Source organism: Anabrus simplex, chromosome 1 (assembly GCF_040414725.1).
Source record: "Anabrus simplex isolate iqAnaSimp1 chromosome 1, ASM4041472v1, whole genome shotgun sequence".
Taxonomy (NCBI): Eukaryota; Metazoa; Arthropoda; class Insecta; order Orthoptera; family Tettigoniidae; genus Anabrus; species Anabrus simplex.
Window position 1 is genome coordinate 251,678,799 of NC_090265.1, and position 20,483 is coordinate 251,699,281.

Here is a 20,483-nt window from a genome sequence, read left to right on the forward strand (position 1 = left end):
AACCTCGTCAAATTTTAGTTCAGAATACTTTTTGTTGTTGTTTGATTTCAGAGATGATAGTAAAGAATAGGTATCCGGTCTTATGCTGTTTATCAACACACGGGCACACATCTCTTTGTCATGAAGCTTTTTACCATTTGCATGTAGCTGTTAAAACGTTGCATGTATTGCTGGAAGTGTTCTTTCCGAGCACCGAAAGAGTCGAAATTTGGAAGGACTGTAAGACCCGAAGCAATTGCCTGTTGTTCTTGACCTTGGCGATTTGAATTGTTCGAACAATCGTATTGAGTATCCGCTCATTATTAGAAGTGGAATGCTGTAGATGCTATTGAAATTGAGTAGCATCTGTGTCAAAGGAGTGAACTCAATGCTGAAATTTCAGTACACGCTCAGTAGAAAATACAGCTTGTCAAACTATCAGGTGACTGTCAAATCAACATGTAAACAACAAATCTTTCACCTCGTCGCAAAAACTCTTGTGCTGATATAAAAAAAGAATCATATGGCCTCACCCACCGTGTGCAAGCATTTTTAATTTGACGTCACCTGGCTGCCTGCTCGTCAATTTCGACGTTCCGTTTTACTCTATGCCTACTACGTAGTAGATGGCAGAATAAACCGGATCTCTCTTGGGCCTCTATGGCTGAGATTTAATGAATTTTGTCTGGCAAATACCAAACGTGTCCGTCTCTGTGGTGTAGTGTTTAGTGTGATTAGCTGCCACCCCAGGAGGCCCGGGTTCGATTTCCGGCTCTGCCACGAAATTTGAAAAGTCGTACGAGGGCTGGAACGGGGTCCACTCAGCCTCGGGAGGTCAACTGAGTAGAGGTGGGTTCGATTCCCACCTCAGCCATCCTGGAAGTGGTTTTCCGTGGTTTCCCACCTCTCCTCCAGGCAAATGCCGGGATGGTACCTAACTTAAGGTCACGGCCGATTCCTTCCCTCTTCCTTGTCTATCCCTTCCAATCATCCCATCCCCCACCACGGCCCCTGTTCAGCATAGCAGGTTAGGCCGTCTGGGCGAGGTACTGGTCATCCTCCCTAGTTGTATACCCAGACCCAATGTCTCACGCTCCAGGACACTGCCCTTGAGGCGGTAGGGTTGGGATCCCTCGCTGAGTCCGAGGGAAAAGCCAATCCTGGAGGGTAAGCAGATTAAGAAGAAGAAGAAATACCAAACGTGTCACCAGAGACCTTTTACATGCCGACATCGTACAACATGGAGCGTCGTATGGACGTTTTTCCACCCTTCAAAAATCCGGCTAACTCTGGTGGGTTTGAACCCGGTATCGTGGGATCCGGAGGCCGACACTCTACCACTGATCCACAGAGGTAACTTGTGATGGCATAAAATATGTGTTAATGGCTGGGGGTTATCAGAAAAATGTCCGGCTCCATGGCTAACTGGTTAGCGTGCTGGCCTCTGGTCACAGGGGTCCCGGGTTCGATTCCCAGCAGGGTCGAGAATTTTAACCATCATTGGTCAATTTTTCTGGCACGGGGGCTGGGTGTATGTGTCGTCTTTATCATCATTTCATCCTCATCATTACGCGCAGGTTGCCTACGGGAGTCAAATCGAAAGACCTGCACCTGGCGAGCCGAACATGTCTTCGGACACTCCCGGCATTAAAAGCCATACGCCATTTCACTTCATTTCATCTGAAAAATTACCGCCACAAAATGTGTAACGGAAGTGTAACCTAGCAACCGTGCTGGCTGGAGTGTGAAGTATGGATGGATGGTCAGGCGATGTTTCCTAGCAACTATCCAGGCTGTCTTATGGCTGGCGGTCATCTACAATCTGTTTATATAGTCCGGTGAGAATTGCTGTATAAAGGGAGGATGAGAACACGCCGCCATGTTTTATGAAGGACTTATCTTGCTAGGAGGTTTATGTAGACCTAATTAGGCAACTCATTGCCTCTTATTTGGAAATAGGAATTCAACATGTCGTGTCTACAAGTGTGTCAAGAATAATATTTTGTTTCGGTGTGCATAAGACCATGCCCTCCTCGCGCCAGTCATCATGACAAAAAGTGAACTATTATGTTTATTGGGAAGGGCAAACGTTGAAACAAGTCTTTCTGCACGATGAAGAAGGGTGTAACAACTTCCGCTGTATGGCCGGGAGCGCACATACCACTTCCGCTGTAAACAGAGCTGCAAATTATTATTGTTGCAGAGTTATTATGAACATATTCAGAAATTGCTGAAATGTAAGCGTGACCTGAAAGGCAGAAAGCTTGAGGAAGATAAACCACTTGGTGGGTTACACAGGCTCACAGATAAAGAAATACACAGTCTGCAGGTTTACTACGGCAAGGCCATAAGAGACAATGTTCGAGATGTCAAAGCTATAGACAAAAGCAGTGTGGGCAATATTTATCCACATGGTCTCTACTGATGAACATGCAACGCATACTCTTTGCAGCATAAACTGGTGTAAATATAAACAAGCACAGACAAAAGCAGTGTGGGCAATATTTATCCACATGGTCTCTACTGATGAACATGCAACGCATACTCTTTGCAGCATAAACTGGTGTAAATATAAACAAGCACAGCCAGAAGGAAGATCATATATGGGTAAACATAGATACGTCTTCCTGAAGCTGCGATGAATGCTATCAAGCCCGCATTCCGGATTCTAGCACACACCAACCTTTTAAAAAATGTACTCATGGCAAAACTCAAAACGCGGATGAGAGATACAACCAATTAATATGGAAAAGGTGTCTTAAAACGACATTTGTTGCTTCTGATGTAAAAATTGCTTGGTGTTGAATGATGGAAATAACAGAAGAATCAAGGTGCTTGAAAGGCCTGGTTTCGATGCTGGTGCTTACACGTGGACAGTCCTGAGAAAGATAGACGACCAACCCATTGCTGCTTCAGAACTATCAGGGGGAATGCTCGTCAAAGAATCCAGGCAAAAGAAAGAGCTGAATAGAAGAGGTTTAGCCACAAGAAGGAGAGGAATGTGGTTATGTCCAGCATTAGTTGTTTGTTTTTGGTAAATCACATTTCAAATGTCATTTCTTCATTTTCCGTAAATTACATATTTCAAAATATACGGAACATTTTATCGTAAACTACTAGGGTTATTTTATTGAAATTTGGCACAGTTGTTTTAAATAACTAATTCTACAATAGCCCCCGACAGTATTTCTTAATTAAATTTAGAAACCAATTAAGCATTTATATATACATATAAAAAGGTCAACAAGTTTCTGAAATTGAAAATTTAACTTCTTAACTAACAAAAATAAACATAGATACGTCTTCCTGAAGCTGCGATGAATGCTATCAAGCCCACATTCCGGATTCTAGCACACACAAACCTTTTAAAAAAGTGCACTCATGGCAAAACTCAAAACGCGGATGAGAGATACAATTATGTTCAACAGAATTTTTCAACTGCTTTCTTGCAGTGTATATACAAAAATTCAAGTTAATAGCAAAGACAGTTTTTGAGTAAATGTTCCTTACATCATGACAAAATTTTCAAAATGAAAATGAAATATTATCTTTTCATATTTATAGATAAAATTCTCCTGACAACTATTTATGTGTGTGCAAAGTTTAGTAAAGCTAACTCTGAAACGGACTGAGTTATGATGAAAATACCATTATAAAGCAATATCGCATACGCCCCCTTAACTTAACAGGTACAGATTCGACTCCAAGCTTACCCTCACAGGTCCTGGGTTCGACCCTAGGCTTAAAAGCGTTAGCTTTATAGTTCCAAGTTTGATACCCAAGAATGCCAGCTTAACCTAACTGCCAACGTGATTATGGACAAAAGTGATAGCTTAAACTAACAGACCTCAAGTTCGATACCCGGGCTAACTGCAAGCTTAATGTTACGCTGACCACGCGTTAACCTAACTTAACCTCCCAGGACTTGGATCTGAACTTGGAACTAGATGGCGGCTATATGGCTTAATACGTATACTTTATTCATAGGGGCGTAACAGCTGAAAGCGATTGAAGGTAGCTTGGAGCTGAACTTGGAACAAGATGGCGGCTATAGGGCTTAATGCATATGCTTTATTCATAGGGGCGTAACATTGGAAAGCGACTTAAGGGAGCTTGGAGCTGAAATTGGAACGAGTGGGCGGCTATAAGGCTCAATACGTATGCTTTATTAATAGGGGCGTAATATCGGCAGGTGACTTCGGGGACTCAGAACTGAACTAGGAACAAGATGACGGCTACACATGGGACTAGGGAGATGGCGTAAGGCTTAATACATGTACTTTATTCATAGGGGACGTAACATTTAGGAAGCGTCCTTGGGGCTCGAAGCTAAACCTAACCTCCCAGGCTAACCGAAAAAAGTTTAAAATTAACTTAACGGAATTTAAGTTCGATACCCGGACTAACCGCTTTAAAAGTGCAGGCTTAACTTAACGCTGGCCAGGCGTAATGCTAACCGGTTGGCCTTTCCTACTCCCTAGCTAATTGTGCAGGCTTAACCTTACGCTGACCAGACATTAACCTAACCGGATGCCCTTCCCTATACGAGCTTAGCGCCTACGTATTGAATTAATAGGACTAAGGAGATGTTGTAAGACTTAATACATATGCTTTATTCATAGGGGGCGTAATGATGAAAGATAGCTTCAGGGGATTGGAGCTGAACTCGAAACAAGATGGCGACGTGGGACTAAGGGACTAGGCTTAATACATATGCTTTATTCATAGGGCGCGTAACGTTCGAAAGCGACCTGAGGGAGCTTGGAGCTGAACTTGGAACATAATGGTGCCTGTGCTGACGCGTAACGCACTGTTCGTTTTTTAGTGTCTGGAACACTCCATTTTTTATTTGAACTTTAGAGCTTATAGATTTGAACTCTAGAGACTTACAGTAGCTTACACTATTGTTGACATTACCCGGAGACATACTCTTGTGTTCAGATCCGAAAACTGTTTTGCGCTACTTAACGGGTACCTAATAAGAGAAGTTAAGACTTACCTGATATATATACTGACGAAATTTTCAAGACATGTAACTGGAATATAAATAATACCCATAGCACGTTGCAAAAAATATTGGATAGCTGTGCATATATTCATTGATGAATGTAGATTGCTGTCTTAGGAGTGGTGAATAAAGGGATAGGCTTATTGAAATAAATACGTAAATAACGTTTTTTATAAATTATCATATATATATTAACACGTCTGAGATACAGCTTTAAGAGTACATAGCTTTAAAATACATTTCTTAATTCACGCATGCACAGTCTACAGTCCTTAACCATTGGATTTAATCCATCCCAATCGGTATTGCCGTTTTCACCTCGATACTTATAGTGTTGCAGGCAACGTCTGAATGCGGCTACTTCTAATGACGTCTTACAATGGAAAGGTAGCATTGCCCAAGCGGAATGTATACGTAAGCAGCGTATGTTGATAGAAAACCAGATGGTAAATACATAATCAAATGCTGTGGCATACAGTGTAAGCGTTTATGTTTATAGAAAGCTGTAATAGCCTTACTTACTAGTGTATCATTAGGTTCAAGATTTGCACAAACAAGTTTTTCTTACTTCGTCGTCCCTGCTTTCTTCTTTCCTATCAATGATCCTCGATGTAGAAGCACACACACACTAATAGTAATGAAGTAATTTTTGAAATCTACAATTTACCGCTGCTGCTTTAAGAGCATTGTAATCACTGCGATCACGGATCAGAATTAGCTCTTGTTTTGTGTTAATTATAATACGTCTATAGTCTTCAGCGAAGCCAAGAATATATTTCAATGATAACATACCTGTAAAAGTACCGTCCTCATTAATCATCCAGTTGTTGGTAGCTTTTGGACACCATACTGCCATCCCTAGAAGATTACTTTCTTCAACACTAAAAGAAGGGCAGAGTTTCATTGCAATTGTAATACCAGCAACCTTCGATCTATCTATTTCAACACTATTTACTTCATAACGCGCCTTCGAAAAGAGAAAAGCTAGACCTTGGTTGTTTAGTTGAAATGTGCTCGGCCCACTCCCATCTGCCTTATCTATTCGTCCTTCGATATAGAGGTAGCTTTCATGAGGTAGTGTGTATACATCTTGCTGATTGATAATCATGCGAATATCATCATTTTATTAAGTCTAAACGTAAAAGGTTGATAAGAATGGAACTCACTTCGTACTACACTTTCTTGAGTTTCTACTGTGTTCATGATGACTAGCATCTCTTCAATATTGTTGTTGTAGTAGCGTATAACCTAACTCTTGGAGAATCTGCATATGCACATCTGTTAACTCGATAATTACTCGCAAACATGTGGCATGTCTCCTCGTTGTATTCCGTATTTTATAGATTTGTTTCATATTGATTTAAGCTGCTGAAGTTTGTAAGCTCCGTACGTGTAACGATCTAACTTAATGAGCTGATGATGTTTATTCACAAGTCTAAGGGTAATGTTACCGATGTGTTTTACAGTCACTGGGTGATAAAGCACAACTGACGGTTTTTCACGAATACTGTAACCACTTTCTTTTGTAACGGTAAAGTCGTGCAGGACGTGCGAAGTTTGTTAATTACTATACATGTCTGTAATGATATCACAAGTGATGCTTAAGTGATGGTCATCGAAAAGTGTTATACGTTGATCGGACTCATGATGTACATCGGTGTTAGTTCTCTTGATGAAAATCCGAGCAACGGTTCAATGGAATCAGGTTGTGACTTAAAGTCAATCTTGAAAGAAGATTCAATAACACATTTATGTGTAATGCTGCTTACTGAAAGAGAGAACTTGTAATTATTGTCACTAAAACCTACATCACCAAACTGTTCAATCAACACACTTTCAATGTATTCATGAAAATGTCTGCAGAATAAGTGCCTAACGGCGGGGTTAGGACATACCGTACTCGTCGTAGTAGAACTTATTACTGCCACCTCGCACGTTATAGATTTTATTGTAGCTTTCAAATGATACTAGCCCAAGATTATTTAGCCGATGACTGAGTTCGATCGGTGGATTAAAAGAGACAGTTGTTTCAGTTCCTTCTCCACGTACAGTACACGTTCTTGCACGCTCATCATTAAGTGCACACCAATGCCTTTTGTCTGCAGTCTGGGTTTGATATAATAAGATTAGACATAATCGCCCACACATGCGTGTATTGAAATTTTGTACATGGTTTTTATTGTAAACAATGTCTCCACTGCTTCCGAAATATTGTGTGAGCTCAGATGGGGGGGAGGTAAGTCTCCATAACTATCGAAATACCATCCTTTAGAGTTATGTTTTACGTAGGCAACGTAATGAGTTCCAGGTCCACGACTGTCGTCTAAGTTGATTACAGCATTCTCCAGTTTCCGTGGACATGCTGGTAGCTGATCTCGCAAAGACACACCGCGAAAATGGTGAATACCTAGTTGTTTAGCATACGTAGCCACTTTTTCATTGGTTAGAGCTCGATGTGGCAGTGCATTCAGTAGATTTTTTTTGCGATATGTAAATACCAAGCCCTTTTTTGTAGGGCGATAGCTTCATGTGCACACCTTTACCTCGCAATGCAATTGCTTACATCGTCTTATTATGACGCTTACTTTCTTTCAATCGATTCTTCGCCTCTTCTACAGCCTTAACAGTTCTTGCTACAGCACTGGCACCACCTGGCAGAGATCCTAAAGCCGCTAGTTCTGAAAACAACGCTGGAAGGAATCTGCCTCGTTTCGATACAGGAATAATTCGAGCACGATTGCTAAATATTGCTTTAGTCCTCGGTGAAATTCTCGCTCTAGCTGCGTGTAGTACTTTGGTAATAGCTTCTCGTGGATTGTATTCTCCTCGAATAGCTTTTCCCGCATCCTTTACAACTTCTTTCCATCCAACATAATTTTTTTCTTCATAATGTCAGGATACCGTTGTTTCACTCTGGATACGACTTCTCTTGCCAACAGCGATTTACGAACTGATAGTTACTTGTCGTTACGTCATTCGTTATATATTCTTATGATGTGGCACTTTTTTATTCAGTCAGCATGAAGATTATAAAGCAGCAAGACACACTACCTCTCAGTGACATAGTGTCACATCTCTTATCGTGTTCTGCTACAACTACGCGAAGTCCTCATAGAGCATTGTTTATCTCTACAGTTCGATGTATCATAACTGGGCCATCAGGATGCGGCAAGACAAATCTTTTACTTACACTTATTCACTCCTTAAATGGCATACGTTTCCGAAACATTTACATTTTTGCAAAGTCACTTTATCAACCACTGTATACTATTCTACAGCTTATTATCCAAGATCTCGTAAAAGCTAGTTTGAGATATTTTCAATTTAATGCGCATGAGTAAATATTGCCACCAGATGACGTGCTACCCAATTCTCTTATGATCTTTTACGATGTCGCTACAGAACAGCATGATGTTATTCGTGCATACTTTAATATGGGATGTCATAAATATTTAGATTGTTTTTATTTATGTCAAACGTATTCTCGTGTGCCTAAGCTGTTGATACGTGACAACGCTAATATCATTGTATTTTTTCGACGAGACGAACTCAACATGCGACATGTATATGATGATCATGTTAACAATGATATGATATTCAATGACTTTAAACGACTGTGCGCTAGATGGTCATCACAACGTTACGGCTTCTTAGTTATTGATAAAGAGAATTATGTTCGTCGTGGACGGTATCGTGGATCATTTCATAAGCATCAACATAGCGGCTACAGACCGCACTTGATCTAAAACTGACATCATGTCCACATCAAGGAAAGAGTTTACACAAAGTATTATCCGTGCGCGGAACAATATTCGACGTAAATTTAAAGGGCTTAAACGTATTCAAGCAGATACTGATTTCTTTTTGGAAAGGCAACTCGGTGCACAACTAAAAGAGATTTTTAATTCTACGTTATCGTCTGAGTCTAGTACAAGTTCTGGTGCTATGCAAATATCTAAAAACAATGAGTAGCAAGAGAAGAAGCCTGAAGAAGAAGAAGAAGAAGAAGAAGAAGAGAGGCAAGATGATTATAAGTTAAGAACATTTTCCCGTATTGAACTGAGATTCACAATTAGAATTAAAGAAGGTTCAACCTATTCAATACAAAATGTGTTGTACAAGGTGTTCACAACATATTGTGAATTGAGAAGCAAGATGAGGCAGAGGAGAAGTGGGGTAAGGATGAGTAAGAAGAGGACGAGGAAGATCTTAACGTCTCTTTACCATCCAAGCGAGTTAAGTCTTTAACTACAGACGTTGTTGCTGAAACACCTACTACATCAAAACACGATTTACCTTCCTTGTCTGAAATTATAATCACACCAGTGTATCGTAATCAGTTAAAGACTTATTCAAAACACATACGGCTCACTCTTTGCACCTTACATAGAAAAACTCCTTACAGGGCAAACCGACACAACATACGGTATTCGCCATGAAGACGACTGTTTTCGGATAGGTAATACAAATGTCAAGATTAACGCTAACAGTCTTCTCGTAAAAAGTGTAACATAAACCTAGTAAAGGTCTTTTAGAACTTCTTTTTTCTCGGATACCTGACAGAGATACAATTTCGCAAGATGATATTAAAAATATAGAGCAGTACTTTTCGCTACTGATGCTACTCGAAGTAATTACAAGAGGACATAAGCTATAAATGCAAATAAGAGTCGCAAGTACCGCGATTTTATTCCCAAGCTTTTTCTTTCGCATCAACTGTCAGCACGTGGTCTTAATGTTGTCTACAAGCCTGTGTTACCCTATGCAGACGTAAGGTACTGGAACGACCCTAACTTACTTGTATAACGTTTGAAACTTCTAAGAGCTTCTTAAGATGTCGGTCACACAGGTCATGGATCAGAGATTCTAAAAATAGAAGAGGAATTACGTCATGCTTATTATTGAGTAATGGCTCCTCAAAGCAGGACCTCGCCTGTAAAGCTAAGCATCGCACACGAGTTACACAAACCAGCTCGCTCGTCGCACCTACCGTCGCAGACGTGTCTTTACAAGTGGAAAGGATGAACTATGGCAAGATGACCTAGTAGAAATGATTCCGTATGCCTCTAGCAATAAACAGTATAAGTATCTACTTACTGTCATCGATGTTTACTCTAAGTTCGCTTTTGCACAACCAGTGCGTTCTAAGACAGCAGCTCATGTCAAAGACGCTTTCCATCGTATTGTTCAACAATCAAAACGCTGCCCACAGCTTCTCCAAACTGATCAATGTAACGAGTTTTACAACACCATTTTTATACGTATCTCAAGACATTCGGCATTCGTCACTATTCTATGTACAGCATTCTCAATGCTAGCGTTGGGGAACGCTTTAATCGTACGCTCAAAACTATGATGTGGCTATAATTTACAGCGCAAGACTCTTATCACTGGATAGATCTCCTACCTAGACTTGTGTCTACCTACAACGATACGCCTCATCGCACTTTCGGCACAAAGCCATGTCTTCTTACCAAGAGTAAACCACGCTTAGATGCTGTTCATCACATAAACAAAACAGCTGATTCACGTCGCCATCGCTTTCAAAAAGGTGATTTTGTTCGCATCAGCAAACATAAGCCTGTCTTCGCAAAAGGATACACCCTTAACTGGAGCACAGAAAATTGTCAAATCAGCAGAGTTACCTGTTACCTATTTACTTCACGATCTTTCAGGACAGCTTTAAGATTGCATAAACTCGTTAGTCAACATCATTACTACTAGTTAAGTTAAGATTTGGAATAGTGTTGGACAAGAGACAAGTTAAAAAAGTGAACAAAAAACAACTGCACTATGTTTTACAAATCTTGTTTATTTCAACGTATGTATTCAATTTCTTCTTTCACCAAAGTAAATCTGTTCAGTCCTTAGATATTTCTATGCTGTTTTTGCCTTTGAAGACCTCCACCCAGCTACAGTTTCTCTTTCATTGCAGCGGCAACGACATTTCTGCTATCTTCTCAGCAACTGTAGTATTAGGTGACGTCACACGTTGCATAGCTTTACGAAGCAGATTTTCATCAGCTACACGTCTTAGTTCAGGTTTGTTTTGACGATAAGCAAAGTCATGCTGTTTGCAGGAAGCATCTAACATATTCATACGAGGATCACCGCGTGCCAAGCCGACATCATCCAGACCCACAGTACTGATAACTAGGAAGATGAAGCTCAAAAGCTCTTCCTCACTTTTCTCCCAGCACATTTTCCGCCTTATTCTGCGACAGATTGCTTACTCTTTTCGCAACCATGGTAAGTGTTTATAAGCGAAGTCCACTCGTTAGTTTTAGGTCCGCAGCCCTGAAAATAGTTTTCCGTGCTTTCCCATTTTCACACCAGGCAAATGCTGGGGCTGTACCTTAATTAAGGCCATGGTCGCTTCCTTCACACTCCTAGCCCTTTCCTGTCCCATCGTCGCCATAAGACCTATCTGTGTCGGTGCGACGTAAAGCAACTAGAAAAAAAGTTTTAGATCCGTGATACAGTTTAATGAGTTGAAATGTATGGCACCGTCTCACTGTCTCGCTGAAGGCCTCTTAGCTAAACCCACTTGTTCATGATGTTAAGTACACGCTTGAAGCTCTGACAAAACAGGATCTTGTGTCCTCTCACGAGGCAGCTATATTTACCAAAAATGCCTTTGGTAATGCATTCAACTCTTCTTCAGTAAAAGGGTTTAGTTTCATTTTGAAAGCATAAAACTTCACGATTGCCTTTTCAACTGCGTTATACTTAGTATCAGATAGAAATGGCATGTTTCTTTCTCACTGTTGACATTTGAACACTGCACTTTACATATTGTACCGGTAACGGCGGTACAAACTAAGTCCCCGTCATAGAAATTTTAAAACTTACGTGTTATGCTCCGGACCGCTTACGAAGGACTGACTAGACAGCGAGCAACATATGTGCGCGTGTGACGTAGTGAGCGGGTGACGTCACAGCATGCCTCGCCGCACTACAGAGCCTAGACTGATGTAGAATGTTCTTCGAGTTTCGACGGGTAATAACTTTTCCCACGATAATAATTGAACAAATTGAACTACATCACCATATAACTTGATCCTTTAGCTATGTTCCTGCCGAATTTCACGTGAATCTGACTTGGGACGATAAAGTTATGGAAAAAGGGGTGGAAGCCCGGATCAGATATAAATACGTACTGCTTCGCTCAGCAGACCAGTGTGTGTTCCAGCATGTTACAGTGTGCCGCAGTGCGCTGCAGTGTGTTACAGCATGTTGCCAGAGTGTGATGCCGCTATTAAGTCTCAAGTTCGTGGACTTTAACCTAATCGTGTTGAATATGGACTTATGCAGATTTCTTTATACTGTGACAACTTTTTACTCCGATAGGACGTGAGATGAATTGTGTATCGTCTGGACATTATCTATTGACTGTTACTCTATACGAGTGTCTAAGACTCGCAAACGTTTTCGAGTGCTCGAAATTGAAATTTTGTGTCATGGACAGGACTTAGAACCGATTGCTCCTTGCCGAGTACTAAATACTTCGAGTTATACGACTGTGTTTGAATCCAAATTTAATTTACCATTCCATGAACTGTGTCGATATTTTAGGTCGTGAACTGTGAACTGTGCATGTGTGAACAGTGCATTTCTATTCTAATAAACAGCACATTTCAATTCTGCGAACATTTAGTTTACGAACAGTCGAACCAAGGACTGTCAGTACTCGATTAATTTCGTCTTTTGATTTCATGTTATTTTCAATACGTGAATGAGTTCTAATTCACGAGTGGAACATCTTTATTTTCAATGAATTATGTTTAACAGTGCTTCAAAGAACTAAGTCATGCGGCATTGCCTTACGTTGTACCAAGTGCAACAAACTTTAAGTGACTCTGTTAAACTCGACGATCAGTTCCGAGTGGACTTTTATCTTATGAGTATTAACTTACATTCTTTCAATTAACACGGGACAAAATTGAGTGACATTTCACCGTGTGATAAAAGATACATTTTGTGTTTGAACTTTGTTAAAATTATCTATAAACATCCCTCTCATCTGTGCAGAAGCAGCCTTTACATTAACTCGCCCCAGGACTTAACGATGTTCATTCATGTTCACCATTCACAAGGACTACCTCAACGCCATTCATTAACGTCGCAGGGAATGGATTTTCTAGAACTTCCATCGGGGGACGAATGGTGGTTCGCTGGTATGGAAAATGGAGCTGCCGGAATCCAAGGACATCGCCAGCCATAGGACGAGGAACATTTTCGACTGTATACGCTGTACAGAGGTGACATTACTTTCAATTTCTTAATAAACTCTGAAAAAATTTTTAAGATTTATTTTAAGCAAACCCTCTCCCTCTGTATGCACTTTAACGAATGGTACACACCCTGCGTCTCATCTCTACCGAAGTACCACATTTACTGTTACAATATGAAGATCCCTTCCCGGCATGCATTGCCACACACCCAATCAAAGAGCATACACACATGACGTAAAGACTGTTTCCGCGTTTCCGCACTATGTTCCTTCAGAAGGCTGTTCAATGAAACACGTACTAAATACACGTAACACGACCTAATAGGTTAAAGTCGATTTGGATTATAATGAGGTCATGAACATTCAATATTCATTAAGCTTACACATTTTTGCGGTTATCCTGGGAGGTTACGTTCAGCTTCGAGCCCCAAAGATGCTTCCAGAATGTTACGTCCCCTATGAATAAAGTACATGTACTAAGCCTTACACCATTTCCCTAGTCCCATATGCAGCCGCCATTTTATTCAAAGTTCAGCTCCAAGCTCCCTTAAGTCGCTTTCCAATGTTACGCCCCTATGAATAAAGCATATGTATTAAGCCATATAGCCGCCATCTTGTTCCAAGTTCAGCTCCAAGGACCCTTAAGTCGCTTTCCAATGTTACGCTCCTGCGAATAAAGCATACGTATTAAGCCATATAGCCGCCACCTTGTTTCAAGTTCAGCTCCAAGTTACCTTAACGCGCTGTCAGCTGTTACGCCCCTATGAATAAAGCACACGTATTAAGCCATATCGGGGCTATCTAGTTCCAAGTTCAGCTCCATGTCCACCGGGCGAGTTGGCCGTGCGCGTAGAGGCGCGCGGCTGTGAGCTTGCATCCGGGAGATAGTAGGTTCGAATCCCACTATCGGCAGCCCTGAAGATGGTTTTCCGTGGTTTCCCATTTTCACACGAGGCAAATGCTGGGGCTGTACCTTAATTAAGGCCACGGCCGCTTCGTTCCAACTCCTAGGTCTTTCCTATCCCATCGTCGCTATAAGACCTATCTGTGTCGGTGCGACGTAAAGCCCCTAGTAAAAAAAAAAGCTCCATGTCCTGGAAGGTTAAGTTGGGTTAATGCGTGTTCAGTGTAACGTTAGGCCTGCAGTTAGCCCGGTTATTGAACTTGAAGTCTGTTAGGTTAAGCTAGTACTCTTGTCCGTAATCACGTAGGCAGTTATATTAAGCTGGCATTGTTGGGTATAGTAGGGGACAAAACATGACGACCTCTTGGAAGCGAGCTGGAAACCAGCTGTAAATCCCATTCTGCACCCTGCTGAGTTAATGAGCTCCATGTGATCCTTGCTTGGTTTGGAGAGGTTGCCAAACCATTCTCTTCGGTCTTGACTTCTTGACTCTTTCTCCATACCGAGTGCAGTGCAGTGACCTAGTGAGCATTATTAATAGTAAGATATGAAATAACTCATATTTGTGATATTTATAACTTATCAGTTTAGCGTAAGAGCAGTAATATGCAAGTGTTCTTCCGGCCGTGTGTAAATCAGAATCACAGTGTAACGAAGCGGAATTAAATCAACTGCCTGGACATTCTTCTTCTTCTTCTTCTTCGTCTTCGTCTTCGTCTTCTTCCTCACCAAGAACTCCAACTAAAAGTGACAAACATGTTATTGACAGAGGCGTTAAATTACGAAAACAAACCGTGATGTTTATGAGGAACATTAAAAATTTCTTACGAGGTGTTTTAGGAAATGGTGGTGTTATAACTGGTAAAAATGTAATTTAGCATCGAAAGCGGCATGAATCTGTGTAACTACGGTGAAAAAATAGTTAAAATCAGTGATGTCAATACCTATGTAACCGCCACTGAAAGGAAAGTTCGGAAGCAGAAATTTAAATAAGACGATCACACTCGGGACCTGCTTCGTCGAACAGTTTAGAGTATTATAGGGACATTAAATCTCCAACAATAGGTGACCTAACAGAATCAATGAAACAGAAGACAGCTGGGCAGATTATCACTTTCCGTATGGGGCGAAGACACTTTGTCGTCTTCTGAAAAGTATGGGGTTTTAATACCTGTCTGTACCTAAAAGCTGTTTAAAAGCTGAAACATCTTAAATAATTACTTTGCGGTACAGGTATTTTCAAGATATTTAAGATCTTCGGTCCCAAGGTTATGCTGACGTATACCTAGATGAAACGCGGTTCGACAGTAACTGTTGCAGAATGAAGACCTGGACAGACCATTCTGACAATTGTGCTGTAACAACCCCATTCAACAAAGGCGATAGAATCGTTATTGTTCATTGCGTTGAACGGTTTGGTTTTATTATTGATGTTCTTCTAGTTACACGTACTAAAATGGCGGATGCTCCCGCGGATTACCATGGCAGCATGAAATCGGAAATATTTGAAAACTGGTTTGAAGAGAAGATACTACGACGCTTAGAAGGACCATCTGTAATAGATATGGATAATGCCTCCTACCACAGCCTTGTATTTAGCCCTAAACCCACTTAATCCTGGAAAAAAGATCGAATCCTTCAATATATGATCGATAAAAAATATTCCTGTCCCTCATCTTGTTCCTATAATGCAAGTACTCCTCGAAATTATTACGAAGAACACGCCTATTGGAGAAAGAAGAAAAAGAAGTATGTTGTAGACCAATTGGCAGTCAGTATGGACACAGGAAGCCTGTATGCGCAGCCAGTATGGACACAGTTTTGCGGATACCGCCATATCACTGCATTTTAATCCCATTGAGATGGCGTGGGCGTAGATAAAAGGAGGACCGCATCACAAAATCTAAGAAAGAAACTATTGGAAGAAATTAGTCACTGAAGGAAGCCTGTATGCTCGTGACACCTGAAAAGTGGAGAAATTACATCAGCCACGTGGAGAAAATAGAAAAAAGCTACAAGAACATCCACTCCCTTTTTGACAATGAGAGAATTTGTATACAGCTAACAGATTCTTCTGGTTCTGAGGAGGAAGACGACGAGGATTAAGGTAAAATTTTAATAAGAAGAAATTAAATGGATTAATGGTTATGTATATGTATATGATTATACTGGATTTAGAATGTTAAACTAGTAGTATTTATTGTAATATTTTCTTTCCATAGAATTGCTTGTTGTACTCTTGTAGTAGTAGTTGTAGTTGGGTAATTATGTTTTAACTTTACTATCACTAATGTAAGTGACCATTGCCACCTGTTCCCAATTGCGATGTATTTGTTAATAATAATAATAATAATAATAATAATAATAATAATAATAATAATAATAATAATAATAATAATAATAATTCAGTTTACATCGAAATGACAAACAGATTCCATAAAAGTGTTTTATTCTTGCTCTGGCTCGTTTGGTGCTAATGAGATACACGATTTGGCAACTCTGACTACGGCAGACGTAGTAATTCCTATTAGCCCCTGATAGACACCGGGCTGCGGCTGGAGGGTAGTGGTGTGAGGCGAGGTCGTCACGTTTTGTCCCCAGCTATATCAAACTTGGGACCGTAAAGCTAACGCCCTTAAGCCTAGGGTCGAATCCAGGACCTGTGAGGTTAAGCATGGAGTCGAATCCGTACCTGTTAGGTTAAGCTTACACTCTCGACTTTGATCTCGTTAGCAGTTGGGTCCAGCTTGCACTTTTTGGCATCAAAGTTGGGTCTGTAAGGTTAACGCCCTTAAGCTTAGGGTCGAACCCGGAGTCTGTAAGGTTAAGCCTAGACATGTAGCCAGTGTAACATCATGTAAGGTTAAGGGCAGGCTCTTAGCTAGCAGCCCGCTCCGCGCTGTGAGCCCGCGTCGCACTGTGACGTCACTCACCGGTTCAGGCCTTGTCCAGTAGTGATGGGATATTCGATAATGAATCGAATCATTTGATTCCGTTCACGTTACTGAATCGATACAGTAAGCCGATTCACGGCTCATTAGAGTCATCGATCCTATTGCATCTGTGTAGTGTGTACTGATAAGACAACAGCAACAACATTCAGTGCTTGCTGCTGCCATATAGTCTTCATTCTATGAACTGCTTTCCTATGCATCATCTCAGATTCAGTACTATACTTGCTTATTATATTACACCATAAAACTTACGTAGTCAATAATAATAATAATTGACATAACTCAAATTTTACACACTACGTTATGGTTTTCCAAAGTTTTCTGAAAGTCACAACTTTTAAATATATAGAATTAGATTTAAAGATACCTGTGTCCGCAATAAGTAGCCTACATATTAAATATGAATCAAATAAATTGCTTTACGTCGCACTGACACAGACAGGTCTTATGACGACAATGAGATAGGAAAGGTCTAGAAATGGGAAGGAAGCGGCCGTGGCCTTAATTAAGGTACAGCACCAACATGTGCCTGGTGTGAAAATGGGAAACCACGGAAATCCATCTTAACGGCTGCCGACGGTAGGATTTGAACCCGTCATCCCCCGAACGCAAGCTCATAGGAATGCGACCTTAAACGTACGGACAACTAACTTGGTCATCTTTGAAAATGTATTTTTCTATCAGCAGAGGATTTTTTAAATCATCATATTTTGTATAGGCTGCACGAGGAGTACAGTATCCCACTGGTTTTCTGATTAAACATCCTTTTATTTAAGCTATTGCATCAGTCGGCTCACTCACTTACTGTTCACATACACCGGTGATCTCGTGATTCGATTATTGAAGTATTGTACAGTGATGCGACATACGAACTGAGAGAATACCGAGCGGTACTTTTGAATATAAAACAGTCAATTTCGAGTGGTCATGAGCATGACGCATGACTCACAGTCATAGGGTGGGCTAGCTAATAATGTTATTGACTTTACTTCCCACTACGTACTAAGACGCCGAGGTGCCGGAATTTAGTCCGGCAGGAGCTCTTTTACGTGCCAGTAAATCTACCGACACGAGGCTGACGTATTTCAGCACATTCAAATACCACCGCACTGAGCCAGGATTGAACCTGCCAAGGTGGGTTCAGAAGGCCAGCGCCCCAATCCTCGGAGCCACTCAGCCAGGCGGGGAGGCTAGATAGCTGAGTTTAATTAATTGACAACTAGCTATAAAAATACTGATTGATTAAACTAATACGGTAAATAGAATAATCTAATGTCTACTTACTTACAAGCTAGGTACTTTTGGAATTATGTTTTGACTACCTTTTTAACACTGCAAATAAATCCATCTATTATTTAGTGGGTATTATTTTCAAATGAACTGAGCTCAAGAGTGCGTTTGTGTAATGTGTCTCACTGATCCGTGTCTGCGTGCGATTCTTTCAGTGTGCCATGGCTCACTGTATGTCTCGCTTCAGCGGAATTTGCTCCCCACCAATGTTCAGTGTCCCGCTAGTGATCAGTGAGTGCGCCACTCAACACTGTCCGCTGCGAGTCAGCTGAATCGTGTGCCGTGAGCTCGCCGTTCCTGTGAATCGATTTACTCGGACACTTGAATGAATCGATACACTACTTCGAATCATACACTCAGTAACCAACACTATCATCCCGGGGGCCACCGGTAGAGGGTGGCGCCGAACACCTGAAAAATCGCTACTATTGTCGTGTAACAAAGTCACTTTGTCATGTCTTCTGATCCATTCCGGTCGTTACATTTATATAGCCTGTATATAGATTATTATTAAATAATGTTTAATAGGTTTTTTGACTGCCTCAGTGGTTTAACGGCTATAAGCTGCTGAACTGCCAACCATGCACCACTTAGATGTTTGTTCTTAACTGTAATTGGTTTAATTTTTTCAGTAAATACAGAACTATACTCTGCAACCGATGCTGAAGTCTCAGTTATAATAATTTATTCGACTACAACAGAGAAAAATGTACGAATAAAATTAAATCAAAAACTGTTCAAATAGTTTGAAAAATATCAAACAGTACAGTTAATAATCTTATTAACTTCATGTAAAGAAAGCTCGTTCAAAACTGAGTTGACTGTTACTACACCAACTTCTTATTGACATTATACACTGTTGTCGAATAAATGTATGGCAACAGTTAAATATTCTACAAAAAATGTGAAATATTACGATCTCAGGTGCACTACACAGTAAGAAAGTATCATTTTGTGACTAAAATAAGATATTTTGTTATTTATTTTCATTGCTGTAATTATTTTTAAATAACTTGGTGTAGGTATTTTCTGAAGAGCGTGTCGCGGTGTTGTGACACACAAATTGTAAAGAAAAAGAAAAGAGCTATTTAGGTGATTCTACAAAATCGCCCTGTTCATTTCCTTGCAGACTGACATTAGGCTAGATACATATTTTTATTTTTTTCCGAGGGGACCTGCAGGCCCTAACGTTATGTCCCTGACTGTACAATAATGTCGGGGTTCGGTGTTTAAAACAACGCTGATCGTTTATTCTGGATGTCTTTGGTTAGTTGGTATACCATTTCCGTCTTGTTGGTCTGACATACGAATGCTTCTTTTTCAAATATGTGAGGCTCTATCCAGTCGCCTTTGTATTCGTTATTATTATTATTATTATTATTATTATTATTATTATTATTATTATTATTATTATTGTTGTTGTTGTTGTTGTTGTTGTACCGAGGGTACACCTTCTCCGGCCAGTTAAACTACGCGCCTGCAATCTAACTTGAACTGATGCAGTACAAGGTAGTTCGGTTTTCAACTGTTAAATGTCTCTACCATCGGTCTAAATGCCCCCTCTGGCGGGATCACCGATAATTAATTCTTAAGGGAAAATTGATTTTACTATTGATTAGCCTTAGTTTTGAGAAAAACATGTGTGAATTTTGATATGGAACCTCGGGTATGAAATATGACTAACGGAGATAGGGAGTGTCTATATGTTACACTGAGGAAAGAGATACGAAGTTCATTATACTTTGGTCAAAATCTAAACCTTTGTTCTACTAACAACAAGCTATAGCCTACGTGAAGATCAAGCAGTGCGTGTGACTAGCGACATTCACTTGCCGGTAATATAATTACTACCGTAAATTGCCCGAGTGTATAACAATTGTTTTACCTAGTACTGCTAGTGCTTCCCTTTCTATTTGTATAGGATCCAACTGTGGACAACAAATAAAGCCAATAAAGAAAAGACACATCTGAACCAATACTTTTCTCTAATACTCCAGAGCAATGAACTCAGATCGGTGATAAAAGAATTACATTAGTTTTGAATAATGGAATACATTGAAATTTGAACTTGACGAGCATGTGGGGTTTTAGACGTAAGTCAAATTCCTTTCCTTG